Source organism: Triturus cristatus, chromosome 7, assembly GCF_964204655.1.
Source record: "Triturus cristatus chromosome 7, aTriCri1.1, whole genome shotgun sequence".
Classification (NCBI taxonomy): Eukaryota; Metazoa; Chordata; class Amphibia; order Caudata; family Salamandridae; genus Triturus; species Triturus cristatus.
This window is the reverse complement of record NC_140590.1, coordinates 1,490,471,215-1,490,496,701: the sequence shown is the minus strand read 5'-3', so window position 1 is coordinate 1,490,496,701 and position 25,487 is coordinate 1,490,471,215. Positions and strand designations below refer to the sequence as shown.

The following is a 25,487-nucleotide window of genomic DNA, read 5'->3' as shown; positions in this document are numbered from 1 at the left end:
AGATCCGAAAATGGGAGCACCAGACCCAGAGGTTATGAAGAAGTACGAGCAGGTAATTGTGTTCCTGAAAAATAAAGGTACCCCCGAAAGAGACAGACTGGGTTAAGATAGATCGAACACATCAGGAAGCAAAAGAATCAGTTCATGCTTTTTACGAAAGGCTGATACTGGCTTTCAAACAGTTTAGTGGAGATGAACACCTGGGCGACAAGGATTTGAGTCATTTTGTATACAGATTTGTATATGGCTTGAGACCTGAAATCAGTGAAAGAATACGTGAGCACACAGTTGATTGGCAGAGTAAAAAGATTGATGAAATCTTGAGACATGCAAAGTACTTCAGTGATGAGATTGAGGCAAAACAGAGAAAGCTGAAAGAGAAAGCAATGTGGGCACAGGTGAAGGTTGCTGAAAGACAAGAAGCACAGATGGTGGAACAAGCGAATAATCCAGGAAATAGGCCCAGATATGCAGGAAAAGGGAAAGGGAATCTAGAAGAGGCAAAGAAAAAGTTCCCTTGTCACAACTGTGGACAATTGGGGCATTGGAGATCCGAGTGTACCAAACCACCATTAGTGAGTAATGAGAATAAACCCTTGAATCAACAGGTGCAGAACGAGGGGTGTAATCAACAGCAACAACAGCAGAAGGTTGTCAGACAGCAGAGCCAAGAGCCAAAACCGCCCTTGCCGCAGAATAGAGGGTCCCAAAAGTATAACCAGGACTCAGGATTCTACAATGATGAGCAGGTAAACAAACCAAGACGTTCTAACCTGGTACAGCAGTACTGGTTAAAGAATGAGGGGAGTGAGTCTGAAGGGGACTATTGACGGTGCCGAAGAGAGGAGGAAGAGTGCATACTTGGTGCAACTCTAGAAATAGACCAGGCAGGACCATTTGTAGATGGGAAAATAAATGGGGAGAGTGTTACTTTTTTGGTAGACACAGGAGCGACGAGATCAACTGTCAGGTCAGCAGATATTAGAAATCTTCCTCTCTCGGACGAAGCAATCCAAGTAGTTGGTGTAGCTAATACACAGATTAAGACTCGTCTTACTGAACCAGTAAGGGTAAGAATAGGGAAATTTTCAGACATGCACAGGTTTGTAGTCTCTGACACTAGTCCAGTGAACTTGTTAGGTAGGGACCTATTGTGCAAGATGAATTGTACAATTTTCTGTACTCCGGATGGAATAGCTTTTGAGACACCAGATGAGGATGTCTTGTACAGGATGACTCTAGACAATAGAGAGAGTGAGATTGTTGGTGCGTATGCTGTGTTTAATCCAGATGATTTGCCTCAGGAGTTGAGACACACAGTAAAAACAGCGGTTTGGGATTTTACTGGAGAAGATGTGGGATTGATGAATAATGTAGATCCAGTGAAGATTTCAGTGAAAGAGGGGATTGTTTATCCTAATATCCCACAGTACAGATTGACACCAGAGATAATTGAAGGAATAACTCCTATAATTGACAAGATGATTCAACAGGGTGTTTTGAGAGAGTTACTGAGTAGCCCGTGTAATTCACCAATAATGGGGCTAAAGAAACCTAATGGAAAGTTCAGGATTGTACAAGATTTGAGAAAAGTTAACAAAATTGTGGTGGCATGTTGTCCCATTGTGCCAAATCCTTCAGTGATTTTGTACCAGATTCCTCATGACGCTGAATGGTATACGGTGATTGATTTGTGTCATGCTTTCTTTTCAATTCCATTGCATCATGACAGCCAGCCGATTTTTGCATTTCGGTTTGGACAGCATATTTTAGCATGGTGTCGTATCCCACAGGGGTATACGGAGAGTCCTTCGATATTCAATCAGTTGTTGAAAAAATCATTGGAAAGTTTGATCATGCCTGAGAGCTCAGTACTAGTACAGTACATCAATGACCTACTTGTGGCGTCGAAGACACGTGAAGCTTGTGAAGTAGATACCATAGCTTTACTGAATCATCTGGCAGATGGAGGGTTAAAGGTATCTCCAGCCAAATTGCAATTTTGCAAGAAAGAGGTGCATTATCTTGGACACAATATTGAAAAGGGTCTGAGAAAGGTGACTGATGAAAGGATCAAAATTATCAGAGGAATGAGAGCCCCAATGACCCAGAGAGAGGTGAGGATGTTTCTGGGGATGGTGGGTTATTGTCGTCAGTGGATAAGTAATTTCTCCCTGATAGCAAAGCCACTGATTAAACTGACTAAAAGTGAAGTGAAAGACCCATTGGAATTGGATGCAGAACAAATGGCAGCATTTGAAGAGTTAAAGAGCAGAATGTGTGAAGCTCCTGCTTTGGGAATGCCAGACTATGAGAAAGAGTTTGAGTTGTACTGCAGTGAGAGAAATGGATGTGCACTTTCAGTGTTAATTCAGAAACATGGACAACTGAGAAGGCCAATTGCGTACTTCTCATCAACACTTGATCCCGTAGCTGTGGGTTTGCCAGGTTGTCTGAAAGCAGTAGCTGCTACATGCAGAAGCTTGGAACAGAGTGAGGGTATAATAATGGGATATCCAGTACGGGTATTCGTACCTCATGATGTGGCAATTCTTTTGACAAGAAGCAGGACTCAATATAAGTCACACAGTCGGCTAACTAAATATGAGAAAATCATTCTGGGAGCATCAAATGTGACTCTCGAGAGATGTGTGAATGTGAATCCAGCGACTTTGTTGCCAGATGCTGACAATGTGAATGTGGGAGATGATGTTGATCATGATTGTTTGGATGTGCTTGACTACTGCACAAAACCGAGACCCGACATAAGAGATTTGCCATTGCCTGAGAGTGATCATGTGCTGTTTGTGGATGGATCATGTCTGAGAACTGATGATGGTGTGCTGAGTGCAGCATATGCGGTGTGCAAGGTTTCAGAGGTTATGGAAGCTTCGTCTTTGAAAGGAGTGAGGTCTGCTCAAGTGGCTGAATTGGTGGCATTGACGAAAGCTTGCAAGATTGGGAAGAATTTGAGAGTGACTGTGATGACTGATAGTCAGTATGGATTTGGAGTCGTTCATGATTTTGGCCAACTTTGGCTTCAGAGAGGTTTCTTGACGTCGAGTGGGACTCCAATAAAGAATGCTGAGGTGATTGGGAAGTTGCTTGAGGCAATACAGCTGCCTAAAGAATTAGCAGTTGTGAAATGTGCTGCTCATGGACAAGGAGATGATTTTGTTACTCTTGGTAATCGTTTTGCCAATGACATAGCACAGTATTGTGCAAAGAACAATAATTCGATTAACAGGGGACGAGAAAAGGAGATGTCTTTTTGTTCTGTGAGGTTTACTAATGTCCTAGAAACGTGGGATGAAGTGAAACAGTTGCAGGATGAAGCAGGAGATGAGGAAATGAGAGATTGGATCAAGGCAGGTTGTGCCCCAAGAGAGACAGATCATGTGTGGATCTATAGAGATGGTAGACCAGTCATGCCGAATAGCATGCTGTCAACAATGGCAAGGATGTACCATGGTCAGGGACATCTGGGGAGGGACGCAATGATTAGGTCCTTCAAGCAAACCTGGTACAATGCAAAGTTCAGGCTAATTGCAGAAAGCATCCGTCAAAGATGTTTGATTTGTCAGCAATTCAATACTGGGAAAAAGACAGTGGTGAGCCTAGGAACAATAGGCAGAGAAGGAGGTCCTCTTACCAGAATGCAAATAGATTTCATTGAAATGCCTCAAGTGAACAGATTGAGGTATGTTCTAGTGGTAGTCTGTTTGTTCTCAAGATGGGTGGAGGCCTATCCGACTAGGAGGAATGATGGAATAACAGTTGCAAAGTTACTGTTAAGAGAGTTGATTCCTAGGTACGGGTTCCCAGTGACAATTGAGTCAGACAGAGGTGGACACTTCTACAATGAGCTCATGGGTTTAATTTGTGAAGCATTGAGCATACAGCAGAAGCTACATTGTGCATACAGACCAGAGGCTTCTGGTGTCGTTGAACAGATGAACGGCACAAAACCGAATTGGTAAGATGTGTTTAGCCACTGGAATGAAATGGCCTGATGTCTTGCCTCTAGTGCTAATGACTATTAGGTCTACTCCAGATAGAACCACAGGGTTGAGTCCACATGAAATATTAATGGGGCGTGCGATGAGACATGCATTCGTGCCTGTCAATAAGTTGATGACAATAACTGATGACATGATTTTGGATTACTGTAAAGGCCTGGCTGACGCAGTTCATTCTGTGTTTCACCAGGTTGGAGAAGACGCTACCACACTTGAGAAGAAGCAAGCCCATGATCTGAGTCCAGGGGACTGGGTGAGGATTAAGGTGCACAGGAGAAGAAATTGCTTGGTTCCAAGGTGGGGAAGACCAAGACAAGTCATTCTGTTTACGACAACTGCAGTAAAGTGTGCTGGTGTGAAGAACTGGGTTCATGCGAGTCATACTCTGAGAGTTCCAAATCCAAAAGAGGGGACTGGTAAGGAGTATTTTGAAGAGTCAGATTCCAGTGATGATGCAGAAACTGAACCAGTGAGAAGAAAAAAGAATCCTGAAAGGGGGGGAAGGAGAAAGAGAGTCAGGTGATTATTTTTTCTTTCCAAGAGAGGCTTCAAGAGAAACATTGAGAGTCTCAGAGGAGAGATCAGATTCTGTGAGAGTGCCTGAAGTTCCAACGAACAGTGGAGAAGAAAGAGGAGAAGAGAGCAATTCCACAGGGACTACACCTGAATCAGATGAGGAGGTTGAAAATCCACTTGAGATTGTACCTGAAGAAGCAGGGTCAGTAGAAGATAGAGAGGGACAGATTGCGGAAGACCCCCGAGGAGGTGTAGGGAACATTCCTGATAAGCTAGGTGAAGGGATAAGTAGACAGCAAGAAGATTGCGTGTCGGAGACCCGAGGAGGGATAGAATTAGGGAAATCTCAATCAGTGGTGGAAAAGACTGTGGAGCAAAAGAGAATTGTTCATGGACAAGAGGAAAATGAGACAGAATCAGATGAGAGTGAGAATGAGAAATCAGAGGGTCGGGTTCTGAGAAAGAGAACTTGGATTGGAGAGAGAAATAATAAAGAAGTGAGACCGAAGAGGAGTGTAAGAGGAGATCTTTGGCCTAACAGAATAAAGAGGCTAAGGTACAGACTGACACGAGCAAGTGCAAGTTCAAGTTCATCGAAAGCTGAACAGGTGAACGAGGTGTCCAGTCAGAATCAAGCAAAAGGTGAAAAACAAAAAGGTCTCAAAAGAACCAGAGGAGATCAAGAGAATCAGAAAACCTAACCAGAAGTATAGGTCACCGGAATGGACGTACGTGGCACTGTCTGAAGGCGAAGAGGCAGAGAGTCACGGAAATCCAGAGGGGATCGTACGAGAAGTGGTTGAGGAGAAAACTGTTGGAATCCTGAAAGTTATCCTGACTGACATAGGGGAAGAGTCGGATGCACAGGATGTTGTTGAAGATCTGATACAATTTGATGTTGCTGAAGAAGAAGTGAAAAGTGATGAAAATCCAAATTGAGTGAAAAAAGAGAGTCACTTGGAGAAAAAGTGAAAAGTAGAAAATCTAAAATTAGCTGTTTGGAATAATCTAGAGTTCTAGAAACTCAGTTGTGGAGTAGAAGAGGCTAAGTCAAAAGACACTGCCAAAGTAGTGAAATGGCTAACACAGAAAATAATCAAAGTAGATGTGCCTTCTTGAAAAGATGGTGTAGAATGTGCTGCTGCTGTACTGGATTATTAATGCTGTTATGGGGTGTACTAGCTTTATTAGTTACCTTTAGGGTTACAATAGACACTTTTGGAACACATACTGAGAATATGACTAATATAGGGAAGAGTTCACAGAAAGTAGTTCCAACTAGAAGTAGTAACATTTACATACATAAAGATAGGTCAATTAATGATTTTTCTAGCAATGTTTTTTCAAAGTTGTTGTACGAATACGTAAAGACAATGGAAGTTAGGGATTGCTACGTTTGTATGCAATTACCTGCGTCCGTTTCAGAGGGTGTTACTTATCACCATTTACCAGCTACGTATGGGATTTCATGTAGTGTGCTAAGCAGTGTTTTCTATTTGTTAGGGAAAATAGATTATGAGATGTCTAACAAAGATAACATTTTTGGGCAATTACCTATGGATAAGAAGCTGAATCCAGCTAAAGAAGCTAACATTTTTGGTGAGATTTTTATTGAGGCAGAAGAATTAACATTAGATTACATTTTTAGAAACAATTTAACTTGCAGTTTGAAAGAAGAGGAAAAGGCTTTCCTAGACTTGGTAGAGGAAAGGAGAGTGAGCATGCATGAAAAGGCAGGGAAATATGAAATGAGTGAGACAATTTGGGATATTGAGATGGGAAAAGAGTTGAAGGATGGGGCCAGTCCAACTTTGGCTTTAGATGCACCACAGAAGGGTAAACTATGCATTACCAGAAGGAGATCACAATATGATAGTTATTTTGTTGGGACTAGTGAGTGTCATGATACATACATTATTGCAACAGGATGGGGTTTTAAAGGTGGTGAAGATCCAGTTTTCCCGGGAGTGTATTATATTTGTGGGAACAGGGCTTATTACAGGTTGCCTGACCATTGGTATGGCACGTGTTATGTTGGCCTGGTCTTTCCAAAGATTTTTCATATAGATAAGATAGGAGATGTAGAACATATTAATCTACTAACACGCTTTAAGAGAGAAACTTGGTCAGAAATTGTAGGTGATATCTTTGGAGCTTTAATTCCAGCAGTGGGAATTTCTTTAAATGCATATGGGATTCGGAAACTGTCAACAGTGGTGGATCGCTTGTCGACAAGTACCGCTGGAGGGTTTCTTTTGGTAAATACGGAGCTAATTGCCGTACGTGCCATGTCTATGCAAAATCGACTTGCCCTTGATATTCTATTGGCCAAGGAGGGTGGAGTTTGTGGAATGCTGAAAGTTCAACATTGTTGTACTTACATTCCTGACGAAAGCAGAGATCTAAAGGTCTATATCAAAAATATTACTGATTTGCATGAAGAATTAGTACTACTGGAAGCTGAAAGTATCTGGACTAAAATGGCTAATAAGCTACTTGCTGTTAAGAGTTTTATTGCTAAGATAGGTAGTACTATTATTGGTAAGATAATATTTCCTTTGACATGTGTGATTGTTGCTTTATTGCTGCTCAGATTGGGGTGTTTGTGTTGTAAAAACAGGGGAGGGAAAAAGAGAATAATTAGAGGAAATACTGCAAAGAAACAAAAGAGGTCCAAGAGAGACCCACAAGAAATAGAATTAGAAGAATTGAGGGAGAGTGTTTACTTGGAGTCGAAGAGGGATGATGAAAGAGAATCTGGTGTTTAATGTTGTGTTACAAAAGACATTTTCAATTTCTCCTAAAATTGGGACTACATTTTTTTTTTGGGGTTGGTTTTTGTGGTGATATATATCACCAAAGGGGGGATTGCTGGAGCAGGGTTTTCTATTGAAAATGTATTGAGATTTAAACTCCAGTTTATGTTATATGTCATGATTAAAATTACTAATTTATAATCATTAATATTAATTTTGTTGAAAGTCTTGATTAACCAACATTACTAATGAAGAGAAAATTACACGCGGAAATGCATTTATGTTGCTTTATTAATACGTGAACTAAAGTGGTGGGCGAATTAATTGGTTAATGTGCTATTTTGTTATTTGTTTAAAGCGCAAACGCTTTTTAAATAACGTGCTCTAATGCTTCTTTGTGTTGCAGACGGCTAGATAAATGCATACACATAAGGGTATTAGTGGGGATTAACACTGTAAGACATCTTACTCGTTTAGACGGTGCGGCCCTGCTTGGACTGATCCCGCTACCTGGCGATTGACAAGCCTATCTCAAGTGCTGATTGATTTTTTCAAACGTTGCGGATTATTCACCGCTGGATGCCTTTTCCCATACTTGACTAATTGTTTCACCATTAGTATCCCGATTGCCGATTTCGAAGTGTAACTCGCATGCCTTAAGGTGTTCCTGTTGGCCTCCTTAGTTTTGGTGTCCTTTATAGACACCTGAAGATACCCCTCTAAATGTGACGGACTTTATTTATTTGTTCCACATTATCCTGCAATTAATTATGAGGTGGTGATTAAATTTACCACGGACACAGGTATTTTAAAATATCTCAATAACCATAGTCCTGATGATGACCTCAACGCAAGGAGGTTGAAACGTCGTCGACCGGACAGCATTATTTACGGCTAACTACAGGGTCCTGTGAGACCTTTATGATTATGTGTAAATTATCCATTGTATATAACTCTCCTCGACCTTGAATTTATTTGAATTATTTTGCCGTACCTTGTTGTCATTCTCACACTTATGTCACTGCGCCGTTCACTTCTTCACTTCACTGTCAGTGCACATATGTTTGTTATGGTTATTTTGAATTGTATATACCAATTGTGTATCTAATTATAAAATCTGTTCCCTTTCTACCCTTTGGTCTCTCTTGTCTTCCCTTCTCTTGATTGAATTGTGTATCGATTGGTCCTCTCATTTATTTTCCCTGTTGAGACATTGTTTTTTGTTACTACATGTACCCGGTCTCAGCTGGGCTAACGGGCTTGCTCCTGTTTTTCTTGTATAATGAGATTTGACAAGAGGCCTTGCTGAACATGGTTGGAAGTCACCTGACCACAGCCTCTGTCTGAATTAAAAGTTTCCGTGAGGACAGCAGCTCCGGGTTGCTTCCATTTGCCCTTGGAAAAGAATAAAGCCACAATGAACTGAGATAACTTGCGGTGGCTTCATTATGGTACCAAGGAAGAGCATTCATAAATGTATCGTTCCCTCAGCTCGAGTTTCCTTCTTCCGTGTTTTTATTTTTGTGATTTTTCTGAGCGGAGGTTTTCTAAATGTTGCTAAACGACATCCTTTCCTGCTCGCTCCGCTCAACGGCCATTCAGAGTTTGTTTGTTACTTTTATTTTGCAAGTTTTATTATAAATAAAGTTAGACTAGGGAGGGTCTAAGGCCACTTCTTCCTGAACCTATGCTCGTGAGGATCGATGCTGATCGTGAGGACGGCGACTCGGGAGACTTTACTGAGAGACCTGTCCTGACCCATTTAGCTAGTATAGGTAACTATGAGAATAATGATTTTGCTATTGATTGACTTTTATTTGAACTAATTTAGATAAAAGTTGACATATGTTTGAATTCCAGTGTCGGGTGGTTATTTCTTTGTCGTTTATTGAGTTTCAAATGTATTTCCTATGTTTAAAATCATGACTCAGGACAATTTCTTTAAGGTCGCATTGACCTCGCATTAGGTGCAGATTGGTTTAGGTTTCTCTCCTATATTCAGTGTGGATAGAGTACTAGAATGAATGTCAGTGTGATGGGCCCTAGCGTATGATGAGTGTATGTGCGTGCGACTGTGGATTTACTCTGTCCGTGGAAGTAGGGAGAATTTATATGCGCCGATCTGCAGCAAGTGTGCATACTTTCGATTATTTAGGAAGCTTGAATGGCACACCCACATAGCACAGTGTAGGCAGCTTGAATGGCACACCCACATATATAGCAAAGCTAGGCTCAAACTAGAATAACAGGGGTAATAGTAAAAATGCACTGAGGCACTCAATTCCACCCCAACTCCCCGGCACTTCAAATTTATAATCACCATGTCCTAGGGGCAGCAATCTATGGTGCAGAGTTGTGGGGCCACAGGGATGCGACTGCCGCCACAACTGATGTGTCTCCCTATTAGCATCCCACTGCTCCCCCGAAGGTTAGATTTGGAGGCTTAGATCAAATCTCTGACAGAACAAGAGTGAGACACTTCCTGTATTGGAGGAGGATCTGGGCTACACCAGAGTTATGCTCCTCTCAATAGGGCCTAGAAGTGCTTCGCATCCCAAGTTCAGATAACATACCCCAGATTAGGTATGTAAAAACGACCCTCATAATGATTAGGAACGAGGGCCCTGGGTCGGCCTGTGCGATTTCTAAACAATCCATTATGAATCACTATTGGCAATTTAAACGGAGACTATGCAGGGGCAGTCAACCTGGGTTCCATAGCTTCTACTTTTCTTATGATGAAGAAGATTTTGCGAAGAGCTCTTGGATGAAATTGAATCTGAAGTTGCCAGGAATCTCTACCTGTAATTTCGGTATTGTGTCTTGCCGCTCCATTCCTACACTGCTAAATGGCTGCGCGATCCCAGGGCGATAAATTGGCAGTGCCCCATATGTAGAGAATTAAAGAAACAATTGAGCACGCATGATTCTTCTGCCCAGCCTATTACAGTACCAGAAGGAAATTGATTGTATCACTTTGCTGCACGCTGGCTGTTAAGGAACACAAAAAAGCATCAAGAATTTTGAAAGCAGACAAGACAATGCATAGTTTTTGCAGTCATCTGGTTTCTGAAGTTGATGTGGAGGATCAGACAGAAGCGGAGTACCCCCGGTAGTACAATAAGGCAGTAATGCTCATATTGGACTGTACTTTATGCCCTATTATCTCCACTGATTACAGCACTTTACTGAGTTAGGACACGCCTAAGATCTCAATAAGCTTATTCTAAAATGTGCATTTTTTTTATAAATGTTTTAATTAAATGGAATTGCCCATGGCTGTATTTTATGATTCTTTAAATAATAACTGTATTTTGCTTGTATTTTCTCTCAGACTTTATGTTAAGTTGTGATGTTTAATATGTACATTTATGGCAACGGATGAATAAAGATGCTCATCGTTTTCAACATTAAATTATCAAATGAAAATGTGCTTCTTCCATCCTTTAATTTGTTGCGGTCTGCTCTTTCTAAGGTTAGGGTCACTTATGCACGCTGATCACAGGAGTTGTGGGGCTGATCACCTACTTAAGCCCACCAGTGTCTAGGAAGACTGTAGAGAATAGAAGAACTTGTGACCATCGGTTACGGGCTACAAACTTAGGCACCAAAGGCATGATTACAAAATGTGATGGGAGCCGAGTCAAAGTGGCTTAGGCCACTGTGATATGCTCCTTATCCAAACTGAGATCAGAACACAATGAGAAAGTGCTTCCACAAACAGGATGAGGCTATTTAGAAGAAAGTCTCATTAAAAAGAGGCTGCACAATATAGAGGGACATTAAAGAGAGTCAGACGCTGCTTCCAGGAACACTCAGTACAATAAAGAATGAGATCACAGCACCTCTTCGGCCATTCCTGACCTTCAGCTGTGACTGCTTTGCTTTCTAGCATTTTTTAAGATGGATGATACACTATAACGTTGTACAAAACACTTCGTAATATATATTTTCATCATTTTATGGAAATAATTGGTTGTACGTATGATAAAGTATCAAAGTGTAGTAAGCGAGGAACTGAAAAGTCACGTATAAAGTACACCCTACACACAGAAATGTCACACTAAACACAATAAAAGCGTTGCCGGTTATCCACTGACGGCGAGACCCCTCCTATAATCCCCATGTCGATTGCATTCCTTATATGCTAATTACAGTTTCTGGCAGAGGAACCGGTAGTATAGAGATATGAAACACGTGCGCACTTTTCTTGGTGCATATGCATTTAACTTTTTCTCCTTCAAAGTGTGCGATTCTAATGATTTCCCCGCACCATACCCCAAACCCCTGCACAGACAAATATTGCGCCACAAGCCCTAGGACTAAAACGCTTGCAACTAGACAACTTTTAAATGCCGAACATTGTGTGTACATCCATCTCAAGGTTATTAATATCTGAAGACCATATACACATTCATGGGAGCATAAAAACTAAAGCACACAATTCTATAACACTATTATTCTAATGAGATAGTTGCACCCACCAGTTACCACTCCTGAAATTACGATCAACCCGAAGCACTTCTTTCCGGAAAGAAAACCGATCGAAGATACAATAACGCCATTAGGTGAGAGTCGAGACAGCATAACAGAGCTTTTTATAAGTAGAGGTAGCCCTGCCGATGAAAACCCAAGTGCCATATGATTGTTTGTGATTAAAGAAAATACAATTATATAGTACCCCTTAGAACTACTATTCTATTCAAAAGATATTTTTTTCGAATTCGTGAATATGATAGAACCACTATTGTCGCAATTGGAGGAATAAATACGTTATTATTGATATTCAAAATGGAATATGGCCTTTTCTGATGCGGCTTCTCTGTTAGAATTAAACATAAATAGTACATTCTAAGATGGCCGCCGCATATACACATACAAAATAGCAACATACGTTCGTTTCAGTATCAGACTCGGCAGGGGAGATTTTGCCGTCAAGGGTGCTCTCGGCAGCGCAGGCTCTGATTGGCTAGAGCCTACCTGCGCCCACCAATTGTCTACAGCTGTAAACGCGTGCCCCCTTTCTAACACATCCGTAGAAGTGCGTCTGTGCCCTGCCCTCTCGTAAAGGTCGTTACGTGGGCTAGTTGCTAAAACGACCACACTGGGACTATAATGTATCCATTCTCGCCTCAAGGTCGGTCTATACCAACCCTTGACGTGACGTTGTGGCCGGGTGGCTCACTACAATACCTATCACTTTCTTCATTGCGCCCCGGGCTAAGCCACGCGATTTGCTGAATGGGGTAATTTTTAGGTCGGGTCGTGCCTGGGCAGCGCATGCGCTACTGCGAGGACTGTAGTGTTAGAAGTATTGGCTTTGTAGACCTGCCCGCTCTCCGCCCATATTTTTAATTGGCTTGTGTGATTGTCCTCCGTAAAAAGCTGGCTTCTAGTCCTTATTAGGCTTTTTAGTCCCTCCTTGTTACTTTCCTGTCTGCATTTGTTACCTCCCATAACACCTGAAACTTTACTTGTCTTGTTACACAGTCTGCTTTATCTTGACTGTGAGCACTGTTTTGTCTATGATTTGCCCCTATCCCACCCACTACGTCGCAGCACGCTGTCCGCTTTTATTTTATTTATTAATGGCGGTCCACTTTAACTATAGCAGCTGCATTTCTTTATTTTAGCAGCGCGTTCCGCTTTAAGTATAGCGGACACGCTTACTTATTTTGTTTGTTTGTTTACTAGCAACCATGCAGCACTTTCACATTCATGAAGGCCGCACCCCTTTCTTTAGACAAACCGCGTCTAAAAAAAGGTGCACGGCCGCAATTAAAGTGATAGCGCAGCATAGGCGCTTCTACAAAAAGAATATCTGTTTGTCAACTTGACAAACAGATGCTTTTTTTTGTCAAAGCACACCACTTTAATGTTGGCCAAGCCCCTTTCTTTAGACACAGCTTGTCTAAAGAGAAGGGCACGGGTGCTGCAAATGTGAAAGCGCTGCATGGGGGCTAGTAATTTGAAATGCAACAGGTCTTGCATTTGCAATAGTTTATGTTATTGCATTGTCAATAGCTCAAACTCTCGTAAATGTGAGACATATTGCATTGCATATGCTTGTCTATTTACCGTGCCCTGCGTCCACTTGGTGACAACAGGCGCTGTATGCCTTGGAGACCCATAGATAACCACAGAATTAAGCAGCACTGATGAGTGATGTACAAACTACTACTTAAAATGAATGGGGAAAGGGAAGCAAGACCTAGACACTGAAGGAAATGGGGCATGGTCGTTGTTTCCTTTGAATTCGAGGACTTGTACTCAGGCCCAGTTCTAGAGGATGGGCCAGATCCTCCACCCTAGGCCAATTCGCAAGCAGAAAACCATCCTCTATTCTTTTCTAAATCAAAAATCTCACAAGCCTGCAGGTTTGCAATCTAACCCTAATTGTTCAAATGTCATTTTGCGCTAATTCCTTGGGTTAATTTAAATGCCTGGGGACCGGTAAGGTTGTGCCTGCGGAAACGTGGCTCTTTTTCATCTCTGATTTCTGTTATATGACTTAGCTCTCCATCACTCACTTGATCCTCCAATGAATCTTTTTTTGTGCTAATGAAGGGTTGGATACAGGGGATACTATGTTCTGGATATCCAATGACGATCAGGAATTGGATAACCGACAGACAGACTAATAATTACATTCATGTATATGACTCTCAAAACCAGACTAAAGTAAAGTATTATCACTGCTAGTCCGAACCTTCTGAAGAAATTAAGTTGGACTACAAACAGGCAAACCAATAATTCTGCTAAGGCAATACAAAACAATAACATTAGTACCTGATGCTTAGAAATCTCTTGGCTTGGTGGGGGTGCCGGAAGGGGCGGAGGGCCCCAGCGTGGACCTCTTCCTTGAAGACCTTGTCCTACATCGCCTCAGGCACAAGAGACTGTCCCCTTTGTTCTCCGTGGAGAGGCCACACAGAGCCCCAATCCCCAAACCAAAACCTGGGGCCCCTACTCGAACCATTATTGCGCGCATTCTGAACTTTCGGGACTGGGATGCAATTTTGCAAGCGGCCAGAGTCAGAGGTGATCTCCCCTATGAGAACGCGATGGTTCGATTCTTCACGGACTTCACCTTGAAGGTGCAGCAAGAGAGACGTTCCTTTGAAGGGGTGAAATGAGCTCTTAGAGACAAGGGATTTAAGTACATGATGTTTTATCCTGCCAAGCTTAAGGTTGTGGATGGTGACAAGTCCTGGTTCTTCATCACACCTGAGGAGGCCCAACAGTGGCTTGATGAGGGCCCTTCCCAGGTTAATCGCCGGTGAGAAGAGACGGGCTGGATGACCGCCGGTCATCGATCCTTGGAATCCTCAAAGCGGCACGGAGAGAGGATACCCTCCATGTCCAGATCCAGAAGCTCATGGTCTGCAAGCCCCGTCAGTGACGCAGAGCATGCTGGGAAGTGAAAGACTTGGTACACTTTACTGGTCTGTTGTTATTTTACTGCCATAACTCAAGGTATAGTTTTTTATTGGTGTCATACTGTGATCCTCTCTGATGACTAAAACAACGGACTGGCCTAGGGCCGGGTGGACTACGGACTGCCTCGTTTTGAAATGAAACCCTCAATGGTGGTAGGGCAGAGTTGCGGGCTCGGAGGTAGGATGCTGCTGGGTGCTGGTGCCAGGCAACCCTACATTTGTCATTCAGTTATCGGGACAACAGGTGTTCTGCTGTTGGGAATGTGGGTAGTTCTAGACCTACAAGGCAGGGTTGCAGGGTGGGGGGGGAAGGTTATTGGGGTTCTTGTGTTGTTTTTTGTTTTTTGGGTTGTAGTTGCTTCAGAACAATGGCTGCGCCCTAGTAGGGATGTGATTTGTGATTTTATGTTCACTCTGACTATTCGTAGGGGAGGGGATTGGGCCGAGGGTGGGGGTGGAGGGGAGGGAGGGATCACGTAGGACACCCTGCATGCCAACACAACATATGAGTATTTGTTTGAACGCTATTTTTGAATTTATGTAACAGTTTTACACGTGATGGTTTAGATGTAAACCAATGTATTAGCTTATTGGAATACTATTGAACAATTGATTAATTGAGAAAGAAACAGGAAGGAATCATATAAAGAAATACAAAGAATAAGAAATAAAAATAAATAACATAAATACATTTTTGTATTACAGCATTTATTTGTTTATAGTATGTAATATTACTCCGCTCCTTTCTAGTATATTTCAAATGTTTTGTATTTAAGTGGCTTTAACCGTGGGCCTCTAGGAGTGAGCAGGAGACCATTAATTGTAGGTAAATGATATTATTGCACGAGATATTGCTCTCTGGTGCACACATAGTTGTAACCCTCATCGTTGCATTCATTTAGACAACATATAAGTAACTTAACAATTCTCTCCTGGAACATAAACAGCCTGGGCGATAAGAAAAAATGCACCATGGTGCTCCAGTACCTGCATCGACATTCCCCAGATCTGGTACTCCTCCAGGAGACCCACCTCAAAGTCACCCATTATCTGGTGCTGAATCGCTATGGTTACACACTTAGGGCACATGCCGGATTTACGACTGGCTCCAGGGCCGCTGCTATACTCACTAAGAATTCACTTCCCCTCATTATCAAACGGATGTGGCACGACCAGCTGGGTCACTATGTAGCCCTCTCAGGGATGTGCAAGGGACAGTCACTCAATGTTTGCTCGGTCTATATTCCGCCGAGGCTACATGACACTACATTTCCTGAGCTTAGTAGTCTGCTACTCATCTTGCCACAGGGGACATTGATCCTAGGAGGGGACATGAATGATACTATGTCTGCGGATGTTGACAGGGAGACACATTCATCCAGGGCTAGGGACTCCCGGTCGCTGTCCACGTTTGCACATGCACTGGGTCTGACGTACCTCTGGAGGTGTCATAATCCTGACCTGAGACGATACACACACATATCTGCGGCCCACGGGAGCAGCTCGCGCATAGACTACACTTTCACACTTTCAACATCGGTGGGACTCTTCCGGGGAGGATGCCACAGGGCTCGCGGTATCTCTGACCATTCGGCAGTTGAAGTTCAGATGTGCGGGCCGTGGAGAGGGTGCTCGCTCCCGCTGAGACTGGACCCCACCCTGTTTAGGGATCAGGACTTTAAGGAACAGTCTGAGGAACGCACAGACCAATATTTTTCTGAGTATGTTGGCTCGGTACGGTCAGACTGTATACTCTGGGAGGCATACAAGGTTGTGGTTAGGGACTTTGTACAGTCAACCAGTGGCGTCAGACACAAAGAAAAGCAAGCACAATGCGATGCCCTTTGAGCAGGAGATCCAAACTCTTGAACGAACACTAGACTTGAGTCTTGCGATCACTGCCAAACGCTCACACAAATTCAAACTGAAACAGAAAGAACTAAGGGACCTGGAGGAGAACGCTGCTCGCGCGCACGTGCTGGCAACGCAGTGGAATGTTTATGATCTGGGGGACAAGGCCAACAAGCTTATCGCGTGGCTTGAATGACAAGATAGGAGCCCCAACTGGGTCTCTGAAATTAGAACTAGGGAGGGTGTGCACAGCGGCACCAGAGCCGATTTGGTAGAGGTGTTTGCCGATTACGAAACTGTCTATCACTCGTAGACCATGCAGGAGGAGGGAGAATCCTCTGAATTTTTGAAAGACTTGCATATGCAGGTGCTTGGGAACGACGACAGAGAAATGCTAGAAACCGAGATGATGTTAGAGAAAGTCGAAAATGCCATGCGTGATTTACAATCCAGTAAGACGCCAGGCCCCAATGGATTCCCGGTGGAAATGTTTAAATATGTACCGAGTAAACTTGCCCCGCACATGCATGCTATGTTTCAGGGAGCGAGAGATGAAGGAGTGCTCCCGGAAGATTTACGCATGGCAACCATAGCGGTCATTCTTAAAAAAGGGAAACCCCACGATCCCTGCAGTTCTTACAGGCCCATCTCCCTTTTGAACTTCGAGGCGAAGTCTGAGCTAAAGTTATAGCTACCCGTCTAAGCATGGTCATTCAATCCCTAATTTATCTCCATCAATCGTGATTCATGCCCCAGTGGAGCACTAGGCTCAATCTGCGCCGGCTATATGGAGTGATGCAGATGACTCAGAAACGCATGGACCCACCGGCTGCGCTTCTGTCACTGGACGCGAAGATGGCGTTTGACAGTATTGAATGGGCATACCTCTCCGCAGTCCTTGAGAAGATTGGTCTCGGCCCCAATATTCAGCATTGGACACGACTCTTGTATACCGACCCGATGGCGCGAGTTAGTGTTAATAGCAATATCTCTAGATCCTTCACACTTCACTGGGGCACTCGGCAGGGGTGTCCTCTATTGCCGATGCTGTTTGCCCTGGCGCTGGAACCATTGGCTGTTTGGATAAGGGGGGACCCAGTAGTGAGGGGTATAGATCTAGGGGGTGGCTGAGAAGAACGTATTTCTCTACACGCAGACAACATCTTGCTGTATTCCCACAACCCAAGACAAACTTTTCATAGCCTCATCCCTATAATACATTCCTTTGGTACCTACTCAGGGTATTGCGGTAACTAGGATAAATCACTGGTGTTCTCTCTGGCCGGAGTGTTGCCGCCCTTAACGTCGGCTTGTCCGGAGTTGGTCCCTAGAGAAAAGTTTAAGTACTTGGGTCTCTGGATTACCAAGAATGAGGAAGACTTTATGCGGATTAATGTACAGGCACAATTGATGCGTTTGAAGGAGGACGTTGCGCATTGGGGACGGCTCCCAGTCGCCTTGATGGGTAGGGCGGTCCTCTTTAAAATGATGGCCCTCCCTCGCCTATTATACGTAGTCCAGAATACTCCGTACCAGATTCCGGGGTTGTTTTTTCGATCCATTGAGTCCGAGCAGCGTCTATTGCTTTGGGGGGGAGGTAGTCCCTGGATTGCACTAAAGAAACTCATGAAAGGTGTGTATGATGGAGGCCTCACTGTTCCTGATATCAGCAAATATTACTGGCATCTCAGCTCATCAACATTAATGGGTGGGCCTTTTCCCCATTAGAGGAACCGGTGCATAGGGTGGTTCGTTTGGCCTTCGGCAACAACAGCTACCTCACCGAACTATACCGGAAGGCTAGAGGTAACCTGCTCCTCCTGGTACATACCCGAACGGTTATTGATGTCTGGCATAGAGCAACCAAAAAGACCGGGTGGGCAAACAAACTTACAGCACAAACTCCTCTTTGGGAGGGTGGCCAATTGGGAGAGTTGACGCGGCTCGCGGGCTTCCGGAAATTGAGCCTTGTAGGGATTGACCACTTGGGGGATGTCTGGAAGAATGGGAAAATGCTTGACTTCGACACACTGCAGAGATAGTTCCAAATGGGTAGGGGGGAATATCTGCGCTACCGACAGATGCGTCATGCGCTTCATTGTCATCTGCAAGAGGGGCCCCCTATACCAGAATACTCGCCACTCGAGGACCGCCTGCTCTTGGATCCTATGATCGATAAGGCCATCTCTCTGACCTATCAGAAATTGGTTAACAACACCCCGGACTGTTTGGGCCTGCTGAGGGAGGCTTGGGAGTCAGATGTGGGCCTCTTAGAGGACGTTGACTGGGATGAAGCACTGCAGACACCCCGGGAAATAGCCATAAGAGCACGGTTCCGACTGATTCAGCTCCGTATCCTTCATAGATCCTATGCATCCAGAATAGTGTACATTCGAATGGGCACCTGTGAGACTGATGAATGCGTTAGGGGATGTGGCGAGGTAGGGTCCTTCTTTCACATACTTTGGTCATGCCCCAGGATTCAGTCGTACTGGACTGGTATAACACATGTGATGACACAGGTGGTGGGTCAGAGTGTCCCGCTTGACCCAAGGTGGCTCATCCTGGGCGTGACTGGAGAAACGAGTTGGCCACAATGGGCCAAGACTTGCTTGGCCCTTGCGAGTGGGGTGGCCAAGAGAAACATTGCCCGAGCATGGGGAGCAGGGGCAGCCCCTACACTTACAGCCTGGAAGAAGGACCTGGACTGGTGCTATGGGGCAGAGCGGGTTATATACCAGAGCCGGGGCTGCGCTCGTAAGGGGGTAAAGATCTGGAGTGCCGGGGCCGAGTATAGAGAACTTTGGTGCGAGCCCTGTGAATTGGTATGTGTTGATGTGGGAGACATGATGCTATGGTTTGCGGCGAGGGAACGTGGGTGTCTCACGGTGTGAATCGCCGACAGGGTACATTTTAAGAACTGTGAAATTGTCTCGGCTACCTCTCCTCAATTGTCATTTGTATATGGGTATTGAACTGAAGCCTGTTTATGTTTAATAAAAAGACTTTATAAAAAGAGAAATCTCTTGGCTGAGTGTTCTGTCCGGTCTTATAAACAAACTAAAATGCGGTTGGAGATAATTAAAGGGGGGCATCACATTTACTATATGCAGAGCTACGGATAATCTATATCTGACCTGCAACATTCGAGTTCAACTTGCCCACTAATGAGGAAGCCTCCTGCAATGGTCAGACCTTATCTGCAATGTAGGTATAAACTACACCTTGGCCCAAATAGATCTTAGAGGTGGGTAGATATCTCAGTTCTACATCAGTTCTACTATACACGCCATACACTTACCTCTGCTGTCTTTAAGCCCCCTCTCCTCGATCGGGAACTAGATATAAAAAAGTCACCATACTGGATTTTCCTCTTTTCAAATGCTATACATCTTGCGCTTGCCTGCTGTGAAGATGCTGTGTAACTTGGCCATCTCTGAGTCAGGCAGTCCCTGCTTTACTCATTAGATCCTTGCAATGATCCTGTTTGTTCATCTCTATCATTGCATATATTAAATCCTTTAACTTCAGAGCGCATATGCATTATCAGGAGGTCACTTATGGCGGCCATATTTACACCAGGTTGGTTTCCGAAACGATCTTCATCACTTTTGTCTCACAGAGTCAATCACTCTGTTCACACTCTACTTCTAGAACTTTCACCATATCCATTTCAAGACATTGATGTGACATATATGTGCACTTCATCTCCTAATTTGTTTTATATATTCTGCATCTTGGGATTGTTTATGCCCACACTGTCTCATTTGGCGGCCATTTTAATATCAGGCCAGGCAGTGGATTCCATTTCTGCATTACTGTTAGAGTCATGTTCATAATATATATTTGTAATGCGCTCAAACCTCTCATAATATTCATCCATTATGCCTTCTTACCATCCACATCTGCAGTGGTTATCTTTTTCTATCCCAAAAACTTTTTTTTCAGAAACAAAATTTCGTGAGCAATAGAAAGAGGTCTATGCTATCTTTATCATGAAATATAATACTATGTCAGGACCGCAGGCTCCGATTATGCTTCTAATTTCTTTACTGTTTATTCACAGCAGCCAATAAAAAGAAAAGTTATAAACACTACATTACCCATGAACACCACAATGTCACATGACCAACAATAGACTATAACCCTATTTAAGCTCTGACCCAAGTAACAGTGTCCTCTTTCTTTGTTGTTCCGCAGCCAGTTAAGTGCATTCTCCCTTATTACTTGATGATGACAGGCTCCGGCTTGTGTACTGATGCTGTAATAATATTTCATTTGTTTGACTAAGATTATTTCAAGTGATACTGTAATTGTGGTATTTACGACATATTTGTCAGGACATTTTTACTAAATTTGTAGCTATTCCGCCGATTTGCACAGTTTTATGTTAACGTGTTTCTGTGCAGCCGCATTCGGCCACCGAGTTGAGCTCGTTTGTGCTGGGAGCGCTCTGCCTACCCGACCGAGCGTCTCACGCCCGTGTTGGTGACCGGTGGAGAGGGAGAGAAAGGAGCGAGGACGCCCATCAGTCTGACGCGCAGTCCCCTCTCTGTTGCCACGAGCGGTCCGCATCGCGCATGTGCGGCTGCCATTTTGCCTGCTTTCATAGCCAGTATCGTGCTTAAACGAGCACAGGAGCAACATTTTCTTGCTCTACCTCCCACTTGACTCGTGCACAGGCTCCCTGTGACGCCCAACAAGTAAAGACTTGTGAGGCTGTATAATCCTGCATAGGCGCTGCCTAGAGTAGTACTGGCAAGCCCTCCCTCCACCTCATATCTTGTCATACATTGATTGGCTGGCTTGGGGTTACTCCACTCCCCCTGGACACTTATTTTTTACATAGGCTTTCTGTGTGGGTTTAACCCCTTGTGTTGGAGACATACAATTCTCCTGTGGGATATATATCTGCACTGTAGGTACCATCATGTCAGAATATGTTTATGAGGAGGAATACTTTGATGACGAACCCTCTGGGTCCATAGAACAAGACCTTGTGGAGGCACTTGATTCAGGGGTGCAGCACTCGGTAAATAGATCCCTGGTGAGAGCCATAGAGCCCCTAAAGTGCCAGTTGTGCTGATATGCCCAACAACAGGGCTGGCTTCCCAGTTCTGGCGGTGGTCCAAAATCCAGTGGGAAAGGGGTCAGAAACCCCCACGTTGCCGATTTTTCAAACCTAGCCAAGGCTATGGCAAATGACCATGACTATGTCACCCCTACTAAAGAGGGAGCTGTTACTGAACCGCATCAGGATGAAGATGAGGACACCTCCTCAGACCATACATCCAACCAGGAAGAGTCCCCTAGACCCTCCAAAGGATCAAAGAATGAGCGCCACATAGATACCCCTTCCCAACCCAAGCTCCTTACATTTGAGCCAGCAGAGATTGTGCATCCCAACTCCACTGCATGGCTTCTGCCTCAAGAGGTGACTGAATACATCCAATCCCACCTTCAGCAAGCATTTGACAAGGACGTAAGGGCACGGCTACGATCAGAATGCCCAAGACCAGACCTGCCACGTAAAGAGGCAGAGACTCCAGAGGTAGATCCCTCTATGCTTACATATCTGGAAAAATGCTCCAAATACCCTAAAAAGGGCCAAGACCGGGCATGGAGATCATGCCAGGACAAACTTTCAGACATGAAAGGCCCCTTGACAAAAATTCCGGAGTTGAGCTTTAGAGCCAAGGAGTCCACTATGGCAATCGACCCAGAAGAATTAATTGGATGTGTGCAAAGGGCGGTATGTCAATTAGGAAATGCGAACTGTGCACTGTCAAGCGAGAGACGACGCTCAATCCTGCTAAAGCTAGACCCCAAGTTAGCAGAAATTTCTTCCTGTGAATCAGGGCCCCTAGCTCAGGGCCTTCTATTCTGACAGCCATTCCTCAAAGAGCTTACAAAATTGTTGCCACCATCAGTGGGTTGGACACAGCACAGGGCACCCTGAAGCGTGCCTCCGGACGATTTACGGGGTCAGTTGTTTGGCCAGGGTTATAACCAGGGAGCCCCTCGTGGTCAATACCACTAACAACCAGGGGGGTTACCAGGACCCCATCTACAATAACAACTCCTCCTGCAACCCTACCCGACGGGCCAAAAACAGGTTCCTGACAGACAGATATGGAGGAAATCAGGGTGGACAACAGGATGCCGGAAATTCAGGTGAGGCTGATCCTATGTTCGGAAGTAATGTTGAGGCGAAGGATCCAGTTTTTTCTGCACACATGGCACATAATCTCGCAGGATGCATGGATCCTATAGACAGGTTAAGGTTACAAGCTAGAACTATACAACTCCCGCAGTCAAAGTTTTCCTCCCCCTCAAATGCATTTTTCCCAACAAGAGCAGGACTTTATCTCCGAAGAAATAAGTTCGCTTCTGAGCAAAGGGACCATAGTGCCCACAGTCCCTCACCCAAGGTTTCTCCAGCAGTATCTTCCTAGTCGAGAAGAAAGGGGGTGGATCCAGGCTAGTTTTAAATCTAAAGGAGTTCAATGGATGGGTAGTATATTGACACTTCAAGATGGAGGGCATCCATCTTCTTCGTGACCTTCTCTAGGAAGGGGATGGGATGGTTCGTCTGGACCTGAAAGACGCCTATCTGTCCGTTCCCATCTATGCACCATATTGATGCTTTCTACAAATCCACTGGCAAGGAGTTTGTTACGAATAAAAAGTCCTTCCCTTCGGTCTTTCGTCAGCACCATGGTGCTTCACGAAACTCCCTTGTCCAGTGGTGAAGTCATTGAGAGTACTGGGTGTTCGGCTAATCATTCACATAGACAAAATCATCATCATGGCTCAGTGTACTCAACTAGTGGTGACCCAACTCAAATGGTCGATCAACTTATTGCAGAGTCTGAGTTTTATTGTCCACAGAAATGGACACTCTCGTCCGGGGCAGTCGAACAAGTTTCTGGGATTTCAGATCTATTCCCATCTCAGAAGGTCAGGATAATCAAGAAAGAGTTTAGTTTGGTTCTGAACAAGCAGATTGTATTGTTGAGATCAGTCACCCAGGTGTTGGGCTGCTGGCCTCTTCGATTCAAGCGATCTTCCCAGGCCCCCTTCACTACAGGGCACTCTAAAGGCTAAAGATTCAGCATCTCCAGAAAGGCCTTGGGTATGCAGATCCCTCTTTCCGAGGAGGCGAGGTTGGAGAGGTTTTGGTGGCTTGACCACATGGAGGCTTGGAATTGCTGAGCCATCTTTGGATCCACTCCTGAAGTAGTGATCAAATCCGATGCAAGCCATTGGGGTTGGGGAGCCCGTTGCGGCCAGATTTCCACTGGGGGTCGCTGTTCAGAGGAGGAACTCTCCTTACATATCAACTGTCTGGAGCTGCTGGCAGGCTCCTTTGCGATCCACAGTCTTTCACCTCGGAAGACAGACTGTTGTATCTTGCTTCGCATAGACAACGTGTCAGCGGTACGCTACGTGAACAAACTGGGGGGGGGGGGCGAGGTCATGGATTCTAACGGAGATCGCCAAGGATTTTTGGCACTTCTGTCTTCAGCACAGAATCTCTGTTGTAGCGGAATATCTCACAGGTTGCAACAACGAGGTGGCCGATTGCCATTCCCGATATCTTCAGGATTTCAGCGACTGGAGACTCCACCCCCAGGTTTTCCAGGCACGGAACTCCCAGCCTTTTACAGCTGGCGTCCAGATGCGGAGGTGATTGCCACGGATGCGTTTCTTCAGAACTCGTCAGCATCTCTGTGCTACGCGCTACGCCTTTCCTCCGTTTAAGATGATCCCCAGAGTTCTAGCACAGACCCGACGTCAGCAATCAGAGTTAATACTGATCCCTCCACTCTGGAGGGCGCAAGCATGGTTCCCAGTCCTGCTGGAGATGTCCTGTGCTGCGCCAATCCTCCTTCAACATTGGTGAGCCTGTTGCTGGACCCTCAGAGAGCTGTACATCCGTTGATAGAATCAGGGCAACTCCCTCTGGTAGTCTGGCTGGTTTCAGGGATAGATGGAAGTTCCTGGGCCTTTCGAGAGACGCTGACAAGTTTATTAATGAAACCTGGTCAGCTAATACCCTCAAGCGATATTCATCAGCTTGGAAACAATGGTGTGGCTGGTGCTCTCAACGGGAAGTTGATCCCACTAAAGCACATATCTCTTTAGTTGTGAATTGTTTGGCCTCCATCCCTTCTTTTGGTCTGGCTTACAGGACTGTAAACAACTTCCGGTCAGCCATCCAGCCATCTCAGCAGGGCATGATCCAGTGGATGGCAAACCAGTAGGAGAGCATCCCCTGGTGTGCAAACTGCTTAGGGGTATCCGGATAGTCGAACCACCTTGTCCTAAGTATTCAGTATTATGGGATGTGTCTATCGTCCAGAGATGCTTTGAAGCCTAGTTTTCCAATAGTTATTTATTAAGGAAGCAGCTATCTGCCAAATTTACCATGTTGCTGTGCCTGGTTTCATGCAAACGAGTCTCAAATGTCCGAGCTTTAAATCTAGGGGGATGTAGATTTTCCCCAGAAGGATTGCCATTTGCTATCACTAAACAAACAAAATGCAATACCTCTTCGGTATCATACCCAGCTTTCCCTGACAACCCTAAGCTGTGCTTTGTGCAATGTTTAAAAGAGTATGAGGTAAGTACTGCTGAATTTCGTTCAGACATGAAAGGTCAATTATTAATTGCACTGCAAAAATCTTTTCGCCCAGTGACTCCAGCCACCTTGTCGAGATGGGTGCGTTGGCTCATAGGCGAAAGAGGCATTGATGTGTCAAAATTTGGAGCCCACTCAGCTCGAGGGGCTATGGCATCTCTTTAGGTGTCTTCCTCACAGATGTTATGAATGCAGCTGACTGGTCAACAAAGACCACTTTTAAATCATTCTACTATCAGCCTATTGTTGTTGTGGCATCTGT

General features: G+C 44.5%; 1 protein-coding gene across 2 annotated transcripts in view; it reads right to left on the bottom strand.

Annotated features, from left to right (window-relative positions):
- The window catches only part of CDK5RAP1 (CDK5RAP1 mitochondrial tRNA methylthiotransferase), a 183,931-nt gene extending 171,365 nt beyond the window's left edge, over positions 1-12,566 (bottom strand). The window contains exon 1 of one of the 2 annotated variants that reach the window (XM_085619259.1): positions 11,776-12,566. The gene's annotated coding sequence lies outside the window, so the exon portion shown is untranslated. The remainder of the gene's footprint in view (positions 1-11,775) is intronic. The other variant, XM_085619260.1, reaches the window with a different exon arrangement.
- Between the last annotated feature and the right edge of the window lie 12,921 nt (positions 12,567-25,487).